This window comes from Phascolarctos cinereus, unplaced genomic scaffold, assembly GCF_003287225.1.
Source record: "Phascolarctos cinereus isolate Bilbo 61053 unplaced genomic scaffold, phaCin_HiC Scaffold_7;HRSCAF=346, whole genome shotgun sequence".
NCBI classification, from domain to species: Eukaryota; Metazoa; Chordata; class Mammalia; order Diprotodontia; family Phascolarctidae; genus Phascolarctos; species Phascolarctos cinereus.
Genome location: NW_027556180.1, coordinates 151,658,962 through 151,677,052, shown reverse-complemented (window position 1 = coordinate 151,677,052; position 18,091 = coordinate 151,658,962). Strand labels below are relative to the sequence as shown.

Sequence of the window (18,091 nt, the reverse complement as noted above, 5' to 3'; positions counted from 1 at the left end):
CAATGGGCTTTGACCACTCTTCTTTTAGGAGTGGAGATTCCACAGGATCCTTTGCTAGAATGAAGTATGACTGGCTTATATAGCATTAACTTTATAACTAGGACTGAGGTTAGGAGGGGTAAACTGCAGACTCAAGATCTACCTGAGCTTAAGAATTCCAAGCAACAACCCTAGAGGCAAGTCTAATGTTGAAACAGGAAAGCAGCCTAGATGACTAGAAGGCCAATCTTGGAGTCAGGAAGACCTGGTTAAAGTCCCTCCTTTAACACCTATTAGTTATGTGACTATTGTTAGCTTCTCAGTGTTATGTTTCCCCCTTCCCTTCACTCTTTGAGACTCTAAGTTTCACATGAGTTCCTGATGTGCATTACTGGAGGGATTTTCCACCCCAGAAGTTCCCCAGTGCTGATAAAGTCCTAGGTCTAAAGCTCCCCAAGAAAAGGCTGGGGAGTTTGCTCTTTGGGGAGGGGAATATGGGTGACTTTAAATTTTCCCCTGGAAAAAACCCACCTAAGGCCTTGTTCATACAAGCAAGACCTCTGCTTAAAATAGACTTCCTCCAACCATGAAGCGGCTTCTTCCTCCTCCTTGGTCTGTTCTATTTATAGGGCTTTCTCTCTTAGATCAGCACATGTAAACTTTTCAAAAGTCAGAAAGAGAAAAAAAATCCCAAAAATGTTAAACCACAGATCCTTTCCCCACCCTTCCTTTGGGTTCCTAGGTTTTTACTGATAACTTTACAGGGTTACCCATAAGCCAAAGGGGCCAAAACGAGCTTCCAACAGCTTCAGATGAGAAACCAGATATTTTTGAGATCATTGCCTGTTTTGGGCCACAAGCACTTTACTAATGCTTCATTGCATGCTTCTTGGTGGCATCTGCATCTAAGGGATGGGTGCATCAGACACTTGGGTCCTCATTGGGCTTCTAAAAGAAGACAACAGAATCGGGAAAGCTCTGTAAACTTTGGAGCACTACATAAATGCAACTTACTGTTTTTGAGGCAAGACGGTTGAACACATAATGTGGTATGATGGGAAGAGCAGAGGATTTGCAGTCAAGACCCTTGGAGTTTGCCATTGATTATTTGTGTGCCTTTGGTCAAATCACTTAAGCTGATTGTACACTGTAGAACTTTAAGTGAGTTGCTTTGGCTTTCCAAGCCTTGGTTTCTTCATCTATAAGATGAGGATGTTGAACTAGATGACCTCTAGACATCTGGAGTCACCATTCTGTGATCCTAAAATAGGAAAAATGAATTCTTAACCTTTTTTATGTACTCCTTTGGCAGTCTGGTGATGCTTATGGATCCCTTTTCAGGATAATGTTTTTTTTTTCTTTTTGGCTAGGCAATGGGGTTAAGTGACTTGCGCAGGATCACACAGCTAGTAAGTGTTACGTTTCTGAGGCCGGATTCAAACTCAGGTCCTCCTGAAGCCAGGGCTGGTGCTCTATCGACTGCACCACCTAGCTGCCCCCAGGATAATGTTTTTAAATGCATGAAACACATAGGCTTACAAAAGTAGCCAATCATATTGAAATACATTTATCAAGATGTTTAAAAAAAAAGAACAAGGTCACTGACCCCAGATTAAGAACCTCTGATATAAAAGAACAATTACAGCAAAATCTTAATTAACCAGCATTCTCGAGGTCAAGGCAATGTGGTATAGCAAAAAGATAATTGTATTTGGAATCAAGAGACATGGATTCAAATTCGGGCTTTAGGATGTACTGTGTGACTCTGAGCAAATCATCCCTCTGTGCCTCAGTTTCTTCATCTGTAAAATGGAGATAATACTTTCAATAAATAAGGACTTCCATGTATAACCTATATCAGATTGCTTCTTTTTTGGGGAGGGGGTAGGAAGGGAGGGAGGGAGAAAAATTTGGAACTCAAAATCTTACAGAAATGAATGTTGAAAACTATCTTTACATGTAATTGGGAAAAATACTATTAAGGAAAAAAATAGGTACTTCACAGGGTTGTTATGAAAAAATGCTTTATAAAGTTAAAAGCACTATGCATGTATGAGTTATTATTGTTGTTATTAGTCCAGTTAATTTCATTTGTATGAGTGGTATGGCATAGTGAAAAGAATATTTCAAAAGGTTCATCCTCTCCCATGTTGTAGAAGACATGATATAGGATTACTCTCTAGTTGTCTGCACCATACAGTTTAGTACCGTTTTATATAAGGTGTTCCAAAAGTCTTAGTGAAGTTTTGAGTTATTTTTCAGTCATATTTTCAGTTGTGTCTGACTCTTCACGACCCCATTTGGGGTTTTCTTGGCAAAGATAATGGAATGGTTTGCCATTTCCTTCTCTAGCTCATTTTACAGATGAGAAAACTGAGGCAAACAGGGTTAAGTGACATTCCCAGGGTCACACAGCTAGTAAGTGTCTGAGGCCAGATTTGAAGTCAGGACTCCAGGCCTGGCTCTCTAGCCTTTGTGCCACCTAGATGCCCTATCAGTCTTGACTTATTTAAGCTATTTGAATTTATGTAAGCTCAAAGCCTCACTGAGACCTTTGGACATTCTGTATATGCCCTGTTGTTTTTTATTTCAAATGTTTATTTCTCATTTTCCCGAACAGATTATTAGTTCCTCACAGGAACTGTATTTTTCTGTATACCCAACGAGTCCTAGGTTACCAATATGAATAACAGATCCTCCAAAAAAAAATATTTATCAAAGGCAGCCAACAGGCCTAGGGACAGAGGCTCCTGAGATTCACATGTGTAGACAGAACAGTGGTACAAATTCAAAGCTGGGAAATCACCGAGAAAGTGGGTCTGGAAAAGTATGTGGGATGTCTTTTACAGAATTCAGAATTAAAAAGTCCCAAAATGGAAGGGTGGGGGAAGTCCTCTTGGGACATATTCAGGACAATAGATGGGAACAGAGAGGCACAAATTTTCCCCTGGAGAATGCTTGTAGCCTACAAAGAATCAGTTAATCCTAGAATCCATCATGGCTGCCCACGTGCTAACAGTGGTTTTGCCTTGTTTAGCAGAGATGTGGGCTGTATAGGCAGGACCTCATACAATGTTTAAGATGAAAATGGCGGGCAGAGAAATGGGGAGTACTACCAAATGTGATACAGAGGAGGGAAATGAGGCCCCAGAAGTTGTAGGGACTTACCCAAGATCACACAGCTAATGAGTGGCAGAGCTGAGACTCAAATCTAGGCTTGTTGACCCCAACTAGACTTGACCTCCTTGAGGGTTCATTCCACTCCGACACTCTATTGTACTTGTCCTGGGAGGTGCCTGAACGAATACAAGTCAAGGGCCAGATTTAATTCAATTCATCAAATATTTACTGAACATCTATTATGTGCAGGTACTGTGCCAAGCACTGGGATGCCAAAAACAAAAAAGAAACAGTCCCTGTCCTCTAAAAGTTTACAACTTATTGGGATGCAGTAGGGAAATAGTAAGATAAATGTGTACAAGATATTTGCTGAATAAAGACAAAGTAATTTTGGTGGTGGTGGGAGACCAGTAATAACTGGAGGAGAGGAGAGTGAATCTGGAAAGGTCCCCTGTAGGAGATTGTGCTTTAAAAGAAGATACAGACTCTACAAGGCAGAGGTGAGGAGGGGTAGCATTCCAAGTCTGGGGGCTGCCTCTGAAAGTGTACAGAAGCAAGAGATAAAAGGTTGTGTATGAGGAACATTAAGTACCACAGAAAAACAGGACTCAGGTTTGGAAGGAACCTTGCAAGTTCTCTAGTCCAAAACACACCATATGGTTCCTAGCACAATGCTAGGCACAACATAAGCTCCAAATAAATGCTTCTTCATAAAACCAACTCCCACTTAAAATATTTTGTTTCAGTAATTGCTTTTTTGTTTGTTTCCAAGCTCATTGACTCAGCAAAAGGAAGGGACAGTGACAATACTATGACAGATAATCATTTCTCACATCTATATTATGCCTTGCCATTTATAAAATAAATGCTTTTGCACATTTTTTTCCCCATTTGATCATAGACTTAAAGAATATTAGAGTTGGGAGGGGTCTCAAAGTCCATCTTGTCCATTCTATGCCTGACCAAGAATCTTCTCAGCCACATATCTAATAAATCGTTTTCCAACCTGTGGTTGAAAACTTACAGTGGAAACAACCCAGTACAGGCTTGGGGCAGCCAAAGACAGCTCTAATTCTCTGTTATCTGATTATTAGGAAGTTTCAAGCCTACATTTGCCTCTTCATAAATGCTTCTTCATAAGACCAACTCCCACTTAAAATGTTTTGTTTCAGTAATTGAATTTTTATTTTTATTTTGCTTCCCAAAGGAGTACCTAGATTCAGTGGACATTCCACATTCCACATTCCTACATTAGAAAGTACTTATGAAACTTGGATTTTCAGAACTTTTCTTTTGACAAGGTAGTGACATTCATTTCCACTTGGAAATACAACTAGCTCATTCATTCATTTGATCGAATTTAGGACTGGAAGAGACCTTAATAGCCAGTCAATTCGATGCCTTCATTGTATATGTGAGGAAGAAAGTGAAGTTCAGAAAGATGACCTGTCTAAGAGCCCTGGACTTAGACACAAGACACCTGGACTCAAATTCTAGCCTCAACATTCACTAGCTGTATAACTTCAGGCAAGCGAGTTAATGGGAACAGTACTCCTGCTACTCACCTCACTAGGCTGTCACAAAAATCACTATAAAACCCCAAGTGTCAAAAGAGTGAATTGTCATTGTTAAGTTCTCTTAGTAGAGCCATCCTTGTTCCCAAAGAGCCCTAATATTCCAATAATAATAAATAATAATAGCATTTATATAGAACTTTAAGGTCTGCAAAGCACTTTAAAAATATTATCTCATTTTATCCTCACAAAACTCCTGAAAAGTAGATGCTAATATTATTCCCATTTTACAGATGAGGTAGTTTGAATGGTTCTAAAGGGCAATGAGCAGTACAGGAAAGAGAGCTAGCCTCTGAGTCCTGATTGAAGTCCTTTGTTTGACAAGTACTGACCCTAGGCAAGTCATTTAACCTCTTAAATTCCAGGCAATTAGAAGTTGAACGGCAAATGCTGACCTGATTTGGTAGAGGGAATTTGTTCCTACAGAATTCCCTAAACCAATGAAATCATAGGTCAAAATGCCCACCTTTCCCATGGGCAATTTGTTCTGATACCATCAGCAACTAATCATCCAGTCAACTATCAAGCCCTACCTATGCATAAGGGCTAGGAAATGGAAGCTGCTTCAAGTAGATTAGGACTAATAGAGAGCACAGAGGCCAACCATCATGAATTTGTCCTTTAGATGGAAGGAAACACATTCACTGGTGGGTTTTAAGGAGCATCATTGTATGAACACAATGGTGAGGAAGATAATTTGGTGGCAATTCAATGCAACAAACATTTATTAAGATTTTTGTTGCTTATATTTTGTAAGATATCTTTCGGGGCTTGGGGGGCTAGACTAATATTTTTTTTCTATTTATTTTTCCAAGAAGCTGGGATAATTTACTCTTTATCTTTATGATTTTAATTTTTTAAATTTTTAAAATTTTACATTTATTTTATATTTATTTTATTTATCTATACTTTATATATTTATCATTATTTATATATTATGTAACATAATATATTTTTATTTCTATTTATGATTTCTTGAAATATAGCTCTGAGGGGCAGCTAGGTGGCACAGTGGATAGAGCTCTGGCCTTGGAGTCAAGAGGACCTGAGCTGAAACCTGGCCTCAGACACCTGACACTTACTAGCTGTGTGACCCTGGGCAAGTCACTTAACTCCAATTGCCTCACCAAAAAAAAAAAGGCAAGAAATATAGCTCTGAAAAACAGGTTTTTAAAAAGCTCATTGTGATTCAAATGGAGCTACTTAACTACCCCTTAAACCCAAATCACTCTGGCTTTCATTGAATGGCCAATAATAGACTCCAGTTTAAGCTTCTCATGTTCATTTAGGTGGCTTAGAGTGATTGTAAATAGCAATTTTCTGTTTTGGCCAGAAACTCTGAGTGTCTTCCCCTCTCAGACTCAAGTCTTCTTTGTCTCAATTCCAACCTAGCCCTTAGTCATGGAATGAGTGTTATCTCCAACAAACTGAGAGCTGGGAAAGACCTTAATTTAAAAAGGCCGAGGTCACCTGCACCATTGCGAATCCTCTTGCCACTAGACTCTGATGAATGGAAGAGAGAATGAGGCTGATGTCTTTGTGAAGCTCTGCCTCACTTAAATCCAGTTCACTTGCAAGTTGAGTGATGTCATTGGTCTTCTTTGAGAAGGAAGGATGAAAAACAACAACAAATAACTATGTTACAAGGCTCTGGGGATTAAAAGCCCAAAATAGAAACAGTTCCTACTTTTGAGGAATTTGTAGTCTACTGGGGCTCATAATCATATTCTATGAAGAGTGTTCAGAGGTAATAGGATAATTAGCATTGAGGATACAAGATCTGTCTTTGTATTTGATGGCATGTCACATGGAAAAGGGATTAGATTTATAGGAGGTAATGGGTTACCCTCATTGGAGGCCTTATAAAATGGTCACTCATCAAGTGTATTGCAGAAGGAATCATTTTTCAGGTCTGGATTAAAGTAGATAGACTTCAGGATCCATTCTTACTCTGAAATTCTGTGATTCTGTAAAAAGTTGTGAAGGCATGGAGGATGTGGACTGCAAAAAAGGCCTTTGGATTTAAGCAGTTAAGATGGGTAGGAAGCCAAAAAACAAGGAGTTGAAGAGTGAGGGAGTGGAAGAAGTAGAAATGGAGAGACAACTCTTTTTAAGTGTGTGATAGTGAAAAGAAGGAGAGACATAGATGATAGGTTGAAGTGGTAGCCAAAACATGAAGATTTTTTTTTTTAGAGGTAGAACCAAGCATGTTTGTAGAGAGCAGGAAAAGAGAGGCAGTAGACAGGAAGAGATTAAAGGAGTGTGTGTGTGTGTGTGTGTGTGTGTGTGTGTGTGTGTGTGTGTGTGTGTGACAGAGACAGAGATGCACTATTCCACAGAATTCAGTGTCCATGAGAAAAGTCCCAGATTGTAAAGCACATATGTAGGGAACACATGTGACCAGGGCAATTCACAACTCTGGAACAACTTTGGTATGCTCCTGCTGCCTCAGGAACTGTCCATAAAAGTTCCCTGATGACCATAGCTGCTGTGTTTAACAGATGCTTCCATTGCTAAGCTCAGCTGGTCCATACTGTGTTTACCTAACACATTACTGGGCAGAACATCTCATCCAGGATACTTCTCTGATTCTCTGATTTCAAGCAGACTTCTGTTCAGTTGTACTTACTCCTTGTCAGAAACTACAGTACCAAACAAACAAACAAACAACCAACTATAGTACCAATCACTTCCACCTTGGGGCTTAGCTGATGCCCTCAGCTAAAGTAGTATTATGCTCTTTTAAGAAATGGCAATGATATTTATTCTAAAGTTGGTAAAAAAAAAGACTTTCCAATTCTCTCCTTTTTTTAGGAGTCTTCCTGTCCTCTACCTTTCAGCCACAACAGAGTTAGGGTGGAGAAGTTAGCTTCTGTCTTCTAGAATCAAATCATAATAGAGAGCAGATTATATTCTCTCTTTTCCTTATTTTTCTGAGCAGCAAATCATAATAGAGAGCAGATTATGTTCTCTCTGTTCCTTCTTCCCATTCTTCTCAGAAGCAGGTGTCAATAGAAAACACACAACTTTGGATTTGCCATCAATTTACCTGGCAACAAGTGATATTGCAGAGAAAATTATGGTTTTCCACTCCAAAATCTGCTAGTTCGCCTTTCTTCAATCTTTCTTGCTTAAGCAACTGAGTCTTTCCATGAGTGACTTTACCTTAGTAACCAAATTATCATCTTCTGTCTATAAGTAGGTAAAATAAATTTATCCCCAAAATCATAGAATAATTCTAGTGTCCATGTTTCCCTAGTCATTAACCTAAAAATTCTCTAATTCTTAATTATTCATATGTAAATCCAAGGCATAGTATGTTTTCCGCTGTTCTGCAGCTTGTCATGGGGCAGCTAGGTGGCACAGTGGATAGAGTGCTGGGCCTGGAGTCAGGAAGACTCATCTTCCTGAGTTCAAATCTGGCCTTAGACACTTACTAGCTGTATGACTCTGGGCAAGTCATTTAACCCTGTTTGACTCAGTTTCTTAATCTGTAAAATGAGTTGGAGAAGGAAATCGCAAATCACTCTAGTGAACAGCAGCAGCTTGTCATATACAGATGAGCAACTGTTGTCTTGCTGTCTCTGAATGTAACTCTAAGTCAGATTTGAGTCAGTAATACTTCTCTAAGAAGTCTGAGGCAGACCTATGCCCCGTGCAAATGAATTGTTGAGTCAGATTTAACTCGGCAAAGGCTTTTCTGAGAAGTAGACACACCTCAGACAAGTGAAATATCAAGTGTCCCCTTTGACATCCTAAAAATCTCAGTTGGCTGGTGAGTTCCTTATGTTCCATGCTGCCTCTTCAGACAACTCCTGGTTTTCTTCCTTATTATAATTGCTTCCTTTTGTGACTTCAGAATTTAATTCCTGAAAATTTCTCAGTCTCCTCTGTTCCATTTTAATTCATAGACTCCTATTCTGAAGACTTTGGAATCTGCTTTCCCAAATCTAGGATGCATGTCACACTATGCCCAGATTTTCTCTTCATCTATATCACATAGAAGAGAGAGGTTACTTCCTTCCAAGATTCTCAGAATTTCCACCTCCAGAAACCATTTCCTTCCTGTTTGTGAAAATAATATCCTGAATAGAATTTCCTCTTGCTTCCTACATCTTTGATGGGTGACATTATCATTAAGGCATATCTGCTCTGCTTTTAGTGAAAACAGAGCTCCAACAGGTGTCTGGATAATTGAAGTCTCTTGTTGCTATTTAATTTCTCTGTCTTGAATCTGTGATCTGTTACCTAAACTCATCTATCTTTGCTTTTTCTCTAAGTGGCTTGTAGTATACTCTGATGAGAAAATTACCTGTTTCTTTCTCCACTGATCTTCACCCAAATGCTCATAGGTAAAGTGCCTATGTGAAAAGCTGTCTCATCTTCCATATTAGACCAACTACAAACATCTCTTCACAAATCCATGCTGAAGGACTGGTAGAGATTTAATTTTTGAGTGTAATAGGTATTTACGTATTTTACCCACGTAGGTAATGTGTGTCCACAATGTGTCTGTCTAGATGTGGTTCATAGGGAGGCAAGAACAGATACCTCAGAATCTCCTCTCTCTACCTTTTTCCAAGGGAGACTTTGATTCCTTCAGGACAAGAAGCAGCAGGTTGGGGCCAGAGGCTGGCTACTTTGCTTTTCTCAGAAAGAGGAGGGTACTGGCTAGAATTATATCTATCTACTCCTTTAAATATTATTAGTCTAGGGGAAATAACTTTTAGGTTCAAGCTGAGCTTCTGATTGCCATCCCTTAATGGAGAAGGAGTTCCCCCAGCTATATATCCAATAGTCTATTTCCCTTCCTACTAAATGCCAGTTCTACAATGAACATATATAATGCATAGCAAATAAACCCATTTATCCAAGTCAATAGCAAAACAGAAATCAGAGAAGGTATTCGCATATGAGAATATATCAGGCAGTAAAGAGCAGGTTCTCCCATTAGGAGCAAGATTACTCAATTCAATAAAGAGATGGAGTCTCAGATCTTACCTAAGGGGAAATTCTTTGAAGTCTCAAGTGAAGTAGCCTGGGGATAGGAATGTGGTTGAGGGGCTGACTCCTCTGCTATCAGCTTCTTCCCAGAGTTTTTCTCTTCCTTCAAGGATCTGAAGAGAATCTGGACCCACTTGTATTCTCTCTTGAAGCTGGAAACCAGAATACCAGGATCTCCCTTCTCTCAAGCTCTCACCAACTTTGCCCCTCACATGACTATGGAGCAGTGTATAATTAGTCTTCATCAATGAGGAGAGAGTCCCATACAAGTTGGTGTTATTATGTGGGTTACGTGAATTTTGCCTCTGACCCCACATGCTCTACTTGGGGCCCTATAGATCCTGAAGGCAGAGAAAACTGAGAGGAAACATCTAGTCCATGTGAGGAAATCAGGCTCCTTTTTGTTCATAAGGAAGGCCCAAAGTCTTTTTGGGGTTTGTTTTGAAATATGACAACCTTGAGAATTTGTGTCCCAGCTGCTAGTGCTTACATCACCAGGAATCAGCAACAGAGTAAAAAAGGCAGAGACCATCTGCAGATCTAGAGGAACACACACCAACTAGAAGAGTTAAAGGACCCCTTTTCAATAGCTATGTTTTTCCTTATTTGAAACAACCAACCAACTGAACTTCCAGATGTCACCCAGTAAATTTGGTTTCTGATGTAAAAGTTGCCTTTCACTTTTTGGTATGACGACTGATTTGCTACAAAAGTTACATATTTAAAAGAGCAGATGGTGAGGGGAAAAGATTACGCCTCTAGAACCTAGAATTTAGGAGTCAACAGGTGGAATGCTGATATCTAGGAACAGCTAGAAGTCTAGTTTGACTGTAATGTTGACTGTATAAAGAGGAATAATGTGAAATAAACCTGGAAAAGTAGGTTGGAGTTAAATTGTGGCAAGCCTTAAATACCAGGATGAGGTTTTTATATTTTATCCTTAAAGCAATAGATAACCGCAGTAGAAATATGAACAGAGGAGTGATATTGTCAGACATTTACCTTAGGAAGATTATTTTATCAGCTGTGTGTGGAATTGATTGAAGAAGAGAGAGATGGGAAGCAAGGAGAACAAACAGAAATCTAGGTGCATGGTTATTAAGGCCTGAACTATCCTGGTAACCATGTGAAAGGAGAAAAAAGGACAGAAATGAGAGATGAACAGAACTCCAGAGAAGTAAAGGAAGATGAGAAGTGACAAAAGGCCACTGGATATGTTATATTTTAATTACTTTTAAATAATTTATTGAATCCTTTTTCTTTTTTCACTTCCCAGTCATATGTAGGTAAACCCTCCCTGCCTGCTTTAAATAGCAACTACAGCAACTACATATGAAAATGTATGCAACATTTTGTCATCACAGTCCTTTATCTCCCTGACAAGAGGAGGGACATATGTTTCATTATGTGTTGTCTGGAACTGTTATTGACTTTTTAATTACTCAAAGTTTGACTTCATCTTAATGATCTTTTCATTTATATTCACGAAGATTGTTTTTCTAGTTCTGTTTATGTTATCCTTGATCAATTCATGTAAATATTCTCATGTTTCTCTGAATTCTTCTTTATCGTCACTTCTTATTCACAGTAGCATTTTATTACGGTCACATGCCACATTTTGTTTAGCCATTCCCTGAATGGGTGGCTCAGTCACTCCTTTTCGTTTTTTTTGCTATGACCAAGAGAAAGGCTATTAATATTATGGCAAATAGTGGGTCTTTAACTTCAGCTTTGACTTATTTTGAGTATATGCCTTAGACTATGTATAATCTTTGAGTCAAAAGATAGTGATTTAATCACTTTTTGAATAATTTCAAAATGATATCCAGAATGACTAGACTGTTCATTGCTTTCCCACTAGTACCTTCTAATAGCCCTTTCAGCATTGACTTTGAATGTTTTTTCAATCTTTGTCAATTTGCTTTAGGATTATATTAATTTATATTTCTTTTATGTAACCGAGGAGGTTTATGATTTCCTTCCCTCCTATCCAGCTAAGCTGATATAATCATAGTTGATGTAATTATAAATGATGGGGTTTAATGTATAATTAAGATGTTTCTATGTTTATGAGATACAGACATCTTTGGGTCAAGAAGGAAACTTGTCCATTGGCTCAGACCTTTAGGGATTTAAATAGCTGGAGGGCTTTCAGCAATAGTAGTTCAGGATTTTAAGAATCCCGGCTCTAGCATATTTTGTGGAGGTAGATCCCTTCACCTGTACTAGAAGACAACAAGGTGGGGGAAGGGACTTTCTCTCCTTTCCACCCCCATTGGCCATGTCATCAGAGCTACTGGACCAGTAAGAGACAATGTATCCAGCATGATCAGAGACCCTCACCTGAGGACAGGATATATAAGATATCTATCTATATCTATCTCTAAATATAGATATAGATAGATAAATATAGATATAGATATCTATAGGATGGATAGATAGGTAGATAGATAGATAGATAGATAGATAGATAGATAGATAGATAGATAGATAGATAGGAAGGATATAGAGAGAATTACCTAAGCTTAAGGCAGGAAGATGATTCAAGGAGCATAATATCTACAAGGCAAGGAAATGCCAGCTATGGACTCAAGGAAAGGATTTCTAGGCTATATAGTACCAAGAGTTGAATTACCCTTTGCCATAGGTGTTCTGCATAAGGGCCTTATTGCCTTTGTATGTTACGTTTAAGCCCATTCTTCCCATATCTGCTGTGTATATTTGTGTAAGAGAACACTCTAAATTTTGGTGGGGAATATTTTGTTCTTATGGAGTTATTTATTATTGCTTATTTATTATCTTTGCTAAAAGCTAATTAAATCTACTGCCTGACTAATAATGGGAAGTACACTGGTGGGGCTCATGAACTATTTCAGTAGGAGTACCCACCCAAAGAGTTACCCCTAGTACCTAAGGTAGTAGTCACTCCACTATGGACCCAACCTGCAGGTGTGAATGCAAGTGGGGTTGGGAGGGAGTAGCCTGCAGGAAGTATTATTCATACTGTTAGTGATTCAGAATATGCTTTCATATGGTTATTAGTAGTTTGCAATTCTTTTGAAAACTTTTCATACCATTTAGCAGTTATGAGATCACTGATAACCTTTTATAAAGAAGTTTCAATACAGTAATAGGGTCAGAAGTCAGATGACAAGGTTTTGAGAAGTGGGTGGCTGGTTATTGACCAAAATGACATCACTGTGTTAGAGTCAAGTTACAATGCATCCAACTGTGGCAGATCAGAACAATGTGAGCTCAGGAATGCTTTACCGCAGGTGGGGCACAAACAGTCCATGTGAACATTTGGAAGGGATTCTCTAAATTTGCACATCTTGTGTTTCTCTTGAGCTATTTCAATTCTGCTTTGCTCATAGAGCACAGCACCTTCTCTGATCAGGGCACGCCATGCTGGACATTCCTGTGCCAGTGTCTCACATGTCATATAGTCAATTCCAAAGTTGTTTTTTTTTTTTTTTGCTTTTTGGTGAGGTAATTGGGGCTGAGTGATTTGACCAGGGTCACACAGCTAGTAAGTGTCAAGTGTCTGGTCTGAGACTGGATTTTAACTCAGGTCCTCCTGATTCCAGAGTCGATGGTCTATCCACTGTGCCACCTAGCTGGCCCCCAATTCCAAAGTTCTTCAGAGTGACCTTGAGAGTGGGTGGTGGGGAAATGGAGACTGTCAGTAAAGATGATTCTTTCCAGGAGTCTGAATCTAAAGGGGGGAGAGATAAAAGATGATACCTATAAGGTATGGTACAGTCAAGAGAAAGCTTTACTTTGGCCAAATTCTAGAATAAATTATGAAAGGGATTGCTGGTCTCATTAAGATGAGGTCATACCAACTTCAAGTCATTTTTTTTTTTAACAGCATTCCCAGACTGGTGATTCAGAGGAATGCTTTGCACGTAGTTCACCTAGATTTTAGCAAAGCATTTGATAAAATCTTCCTTGCTGTCTCTGTAAACAAGATGGATAGGTGTGGGCTAGAAGACAGAGCACTTGGGTGATTTAGGACTGGTTGAAGGTTTACAACTGTTGAGGTTTAGGGGTGCTAGGACCCCAAAATAACAACGCTGGTCCTGCCTCAAATGAATTTGACCCAAGCCTTCTTTCAGTCAAAGACAAGGTTTATTAGACTAGTCAGGGTGGGCATGATTCTAAAAATCTGCACTGGGTAGATGAGACTGACTCTTTTTATAGAAAAAAGATTTTGTTTTGAAGAATAGGCAACCAGCCTGAGGTCAAGTCCTAAGGACTGGATTAGGACTCCCAAAGCCAGTCTTCTCCTTTTATCAACATATAGAGTGAAAGGTTTATCCAAATTGGGTAGAGCTAATGCTGGAATGTTGATCAATTTAGTTTTCACAGTCTCAAAAGCTTTAGCCTGGTTGGGGCCCCACTCTAGAGGGAGTGAGTCAGGGCCTTCAGTAGAGTCATAAAGGGTCTTAGCAATAAGACAAAAATTAGGGATCCAAAGTCCACAAAATCCAGCCATGCCTAGAAAAGTGCTAAGTTTTTTCTTGGTGGCTGGGACAGGGATAGGCAGGATTATCCTTTTCTTCTCTGAGGTTAAGGAGTGAGAGGTGTTAGTTTGTGGCCCAGATACTTTACAGACTGCCATGCTATCTGTACTTTGTTCAAAGAGACTCTGTAGCCTTGAGTGCCCAAGAAATTAAGAGCTCCTGTGCCAGCAGCCAGAGAAGCCTCCTATGTGGGGCTACAAATAAGAATATCGTCCACATACTGAATTAAGCTACTATCAGTAGTTCCAGGTCCCTTAAATCCCTTCCCAAAGCCTGGCCAAATAAATGGGACCTGTCCTGAAACCCTTGGGGCAAGACTGTCCATGTTAGCTGACATGGACTTGATTTCCCAGGGAGTGTCCATTCAAAGGCAAAAATAAATTGTGAGTCTATGTGAAGAGGTATACAGAAAAAGGCATCTTTGAGATCCAGGGTGAATAACCATTGGGTATCCCCAGGGACCTGAGTGAGTATAGTGTATGGGTTAAGAACTATGGGGTGTATTGGAATAACAGTTTCGTTAACAGCCCTGAGATCTCACCATTTGGCATTTTTTATGGGAAAGATAGGGGTGTTATACAGGGACTGGCAAGGGACGAGGATTTTATACTTAAGGAATTTTTCAATTAATGGTTTCAGTTCCCTTCCAGGCCTTGGGCTTAATTAGATATTGACAGAGATGGGGGAACACATTAGGATCTCAGAGGCAAACAAAAGCTGGGGTGGCATGAATAGCTTGCCCAGGAATTCCCTGATCCCAAACAATTTGCTCAACTGTCTCCCACACTTCCAAGGGAACATGGGGAGATCTGGTGAACAGAGGGAAAAGGGAGACTTCTCTTAACTAGAGAAAATTCGCTCCCCATTTTCACCAGCAGATCACTTCCCAACAAGGGGGTGATAACAAAGGAGTGTTCAAACAACAGATCCTCAAATAGGCAGGGGAGAGGGTATGTCTCTGAGACATCTTTTAGTTTTCCCTTTGATACCCATGACCCGACCAACGAGTTGAAGGGCGAGTAGGGCCAAAGCAAAAAAGATAAAGCAGGTAACCTTACTTTTGGCCTCAAGAGAGATGGAGAAAGTTGGAGCACTGCCAAGCCCTAGGCCCTCCCATCATTCTCAGTCTTGAGAAGACTGGATGCTGGGGAGTGACTCCACCACTTTTCCAACCTCCAATGTCCCTCTTGGTCACGTGGGCACAGTCCCAGAGGTATCAGTCCTGGGGGCTTCCTCCCTGGGATGTGCCCTAGAGGAGCTCTGCTTGGACCAGCGGCCCTCCTTATGGCATTAAAAGCAGATTTCCTCACTGCCTGAGTCACCAGGAGCACCCTTGGGTCTTTTCCTGGCCATGGCAGCAGCCAAGAATTGAGCATATTCTCTGTCTCTGGCCCATTCCCTGCATTCTTTCTCCTCTGCTGTGACTAGGTCTCTGTTGTTAAAGACTCCAAAGGCCCTCTCCAGTAACTGGGCTTGAGGTGCTTGGGGTCCCATTGCTAATTTCTGCAGTTTCTTCCTAATATCTGGGGCAGACCGATTAATGAAATACATGCTAAGGATTGCTGCCCCTTTTAGAGAGTCAGGATCTAAATATTTATACTTCTTAATAGCTTCTACCAGCCAGTCTTGGAAAAGGGCAGGGTTTTCCTTTTCTCCCTGAGTAATTTCCTTAATTTTTTGAAAATTTATTTGCTTTTGAAATGCCATTCTTAGGCCTTCTAACAGGCAAATTACTATATGGTCTCTCTTTCCCCTATCCTCACTCTTTTGATAATCCCATCCTGCTCCAAGGAAGCAGCTGTTCCTTGGGGGGAGGGGGTGGTATTTTATGGGGTCAAAGCTAGCCAAACAATACCCATATTTTTGGGCTTTCCCAGAATCTCTTCTCTTCAGTGGTACCACACCCCCAAAGCCCTCAGTAAACTTTGTGGGATCTTTGGAATATCGCCTGTTTCTCTTTAACCTAAGTGAGGTCCAAAATGCCAAGATGGAGAATGGAACATGCACTCTAATTGTCCCACTAGGTGAAGCAGCTATTTCCCTTAAAGGAAAAAGTCTTGAAGGTGCTGTGGGAACGGGGCCTTAGAAGGGAGATAAGAAGTCCCACTTCTTGTGAGGGAGGAGCTGGGGAGTGCTGCCTGAACTAGATTGGACTTCAAGGCCAGGGAAAGATCAGCTGGCACCTGAGGAGGGGGAGGGGATCAGAGGTAGAGATACTTCAGAGACTGCTGTGGGAGCGGTCCCATAGGCTGGGACCTGAGTGAGCGTTGCCACAGGAGGAGGGACCAGGGCAGGAGATGCAGGGTAGGCGATGTGATGGGTGAACAAGGCAGGAAACAAGGAGGGATGGGCTAGATGAAAAGGGAAGGAAAACTAAGGGAAACAGGGAGTGGCCAAGGAGGGGGTCATGGGAAACAGGGAAGACCGGGGCAGAATGGGGAGCAGCAGGAGGGGCCAGGGGGAGAATAGAGTGGGGAGAGGAGCTGGGGAGGTAGTGGGAATGGAGGCAGGGAAGGGGAGGGTGAAGCCCTGGGGAGGGCACAAGAAGGGGGTAATTTATTTGGCCCCCATTCCTCTTTTGTGGGGTGGCTCTAGCTATGAGCATCTTACAATCTTTTCTGAGAATAGGGTCCCAAGAGAGATCGATGAAGACCATTATGTAGGGTATTTCAATCCATTTTCCTTATTGGTGACAGACAGTACAAATCTAGCTATAAGAGAGTATTTGTATTGTAAAGACCCAAAAATGGGCCATGCTTCATGGTCCTCAGGTGATTCTGAGGCTAAGCTGTGTTGCAAAAGAACACAAGCCTTTTCTTTTTAAGTTCTTTAGAGAAACTACTTTTTTCCCCCCAATTTTGTAAGACAACCCAAAGGTGAATTTTTGGGAATTGCAAAGGACTGACCCATTATGGGCATGGGGGCTGAGAGTTCCTCTGTAAAGGAGAAGCCTGGAGTAAGCCTCAGGAAACAAACGAACAAAAACCCTAACCTTCCAGTCTTGGCTGGAGATGAGCTGGAGATTAGGCAGTTTTTCCCAGTCTCAGGGAGCTATAATGTTGAGGTTTAGGGGTGCTGGGACCTCAAAATAGCAATGCAGGTCCTATCTTGAATGAATTAGACCCAAGCCTTCTTTCTGCCAAAGACAAGGTTTATTAGAGCATCAGTCAGGGTGGGCGTGATTCTAAAAATCTGCACTGAGTAGATGAGACTGACTCTTTTTATAGAAAAAAGATTTTGTGGGAGTGGCCAGTAGGCTGGGGTGACTGTGAGGTAACAGAGAAGGGCCAGTTGCCCCAGAACACCAGGGACCTAGACCATGTGGCCAAGGGAGAATGGGTCCATGGCCTCAGGCGAACAAGAGAGACTTGGGGGGGAGGGACCCGTACCCCACCACAGCCAAAGAGTGGATAATAATAGCTCAATCTCAGCTGGGAGAGAGTCTTTAACGAGAAACCACAGGGATCTGGCCTTAGCTGTCTTATCTTTATTAATGAAGCAAGAGAAAGATTGCTAATAGAGGCCACAGTCAAATTCCACATCCCCAGTTTGGTTCCCATTATCTTCTAATTATTACCTTCTAAGTCTGTTCATCCCCTGTACTTTATTTCTGTTGAAGGTGACATTATTCTTTAAGTCACCAAAATTTACAACCTTAGAATCATCCTTAACTCTTCCCATTTTCACAACCCTCATATGCAATCAATTACCAAGTCTTGTCAATACCATCTGCATAACAAACCTTGTATCCATCTTCTTGTTTCCACTCAAAGCCACCACCCTAGTTTAAGCCCTCATGACGACACTATTGTAACAGCCTCCTAATTGGATTTCTGGCTCATAATCTGTCCCCCCTCCATCTCATTGCTGCCATAATAATCTTCCTAA

General features: G+C 40.8%; 1 long non-coding RNA gene across 2 annotated transcripts in view; it reads right to left on the bottom strand.

Annotated features, from left to right (window-relative positions):
* The window catches only part of LOC110192670 (uncharacterized), a 46,303-nt gene extending 32,790 nt beyond the window's left edge, over nt 1-13,513 (bottom strand). For both annotated transcript variants that reach the window (XR_013483290.1, XR_013483291.1), the window contains exons 1-3: nt 9,675-13,513; nt 3,148-3,275; nt 994-1,240 (exon numbers count right to left, since the gene is read on the bottom strand). This is a non-coding gene — a long non-coding RNA (uncharacterized LOC110192670). The remainder of the gene's footprint in view (nt 1-993; nt 1,241-3,147; nt 3,276-9,674) is intronic.
* Nucleotides 13,514-18,091: the final 4,578 nt, after the last annotated feature.